The sequence below is a fragment of the Colobus angolensis genome, unplaced genomic scaffold, assembly GCF_000951035.1.
Source record: "Colobus angolensis palliatus isolate OR3802 unplaced genomic scaffold, Cang.pa_1.0 Scaffold11, whole genome shotgun sequence".
Taxonomy (NCBI): domain Eukaryota; kingdom Metazoa; phylum Chordata; class Mammalia; order Primates; family Cercopithecidae; genus Colobus; species Colobus angolensis.
Genome location: NW_012112030.1, coordinates 6,608,767 through 6,610,383, shown reverse-complemented (window position 1 = coordinate 6,610,383; position 1,617 = coordinate 6,608,767).

Below are 1,617 nucleotides of genomic sequence, written 5' to 3'. Positions count from 1 at the left end.
GGTATCTGTTAACCAGAGGCAATGAAAAGCACCTCCCAGGCTGCTGTAGTAAGTGGATCAGTAACTGTGGTGGGAGATTCCAACCCACAAGACCTGTGATTACGTCATGCAGCAAAAGGGCTTTGCCATAGGCCTTAGGAGGAGTATCCTGGGCTATCCAGGGAGGTCTAGTCTAATCCCATGAGCCTCTAAGAGCATAGAACTGGCCAGGTGCGGTGGCTCACGCCTGTAATCTCCACACTTTAGGAGACTAAGGCAGGTGGACCACGAGATCAAGAGATGGAGACCATCCTGGCTAAAATGTGAAACCCCATCACTACTAAAAACACAAAAATTAGTCAGGCGTCATGGCAGGCACCTGTAGTCCCAGCTACTCAGGAGACTGAAGCAGGAGAATCACTTGAACCCGGGAGGTAGAGGTTGCAATGAGCTGAGATCAGGCCACTGCACACCAGCATGGGCAACAGTGCGAGACTCCATCTCAAAAAAATTTTTTTAAATAGGGCATAGAACTTTCTCCAAGTGGAAGAAGAGAAATGCACACAGGGGAACTGGAGAGCCTGACCAGATCCCTGGCCTAGCTAGTCCTGAGCTGATGGGACCACGTGCAAAGACCAGACAGAGGCCTCAGGAGCTGAGGGCAGCTCCCAACAGATGGCCAGCAAGGGAACAGACACCTCAGTCCTGCAACCACAAGGAACTATATTTGGCCAAAAGCGCTTGGAAACAATTCTCCAGTGAGGAATGCAGCCCAGCCCACGTGGTGATTTTTGCCCAGTGACATCCACGTCAGACTTCTGCCCCACAGAACTGTGAGATGATACAATTTCGATTGTTTTAAGCCACTAAATTTGTGGAAATGTGGTAAAGCAGCAACAGAAATGAATACAGTGATTTACGTAGAAATTCCTAGAAGAGCGTCTGGCATGGTGTTGACACCTGACAAGCGTTTCCTGATTTCCTTACATCGCAAGGCAGGGCTGGCCACACTCCATCCAAAACAACAGATGATAGACTTGTTCTGACAAAACAGATTCAGTGAATGATAAATGGCCCAGAACACCTACAAATGTTAGGTTTCAGGTAAGTGATTGCCTTTCCTTTCACTTAGAAACCTCCCAATCCTCATCTTACTGATAAACTCTAAGTACCACGCAGGAGACTAAACACCAGACAAACCCAGCCCCAGATGCCCCGAGGGAGCCCATCCCAGCACTCACTCTGCTGCACTGAAACGATGTCCAGGTCAGTTTATCCCACTAGACCAAGAACTCCAGCTCTCCATGTGTGAGTCACCAGTGCTGCCTCTGCATCTCCGCTTCTAGAATGGTGCTTCTACACTTCACAGGAAATCTGTATCAATGTCAACACTATGTATGACAGTGTAACTTAATATCTGCACAGAAAACATAAATTCTTTGAGGACCAGGGCCAGGTTTATTAGCCTTTGTACTCCCATTGCCACTGTCTGGGACATCAGAGGCACTTGGTAGAAGTTGCTGAAGAGAAAGAAAAGGCAGAGGAGAGACAGGAAAGCAGGACCAACACTGCAGACACAGATTCTGAGGTGGCTGGAGGAGAGGCAGGGCAGAGAAACTTCCTGGATGCTGGAATGGG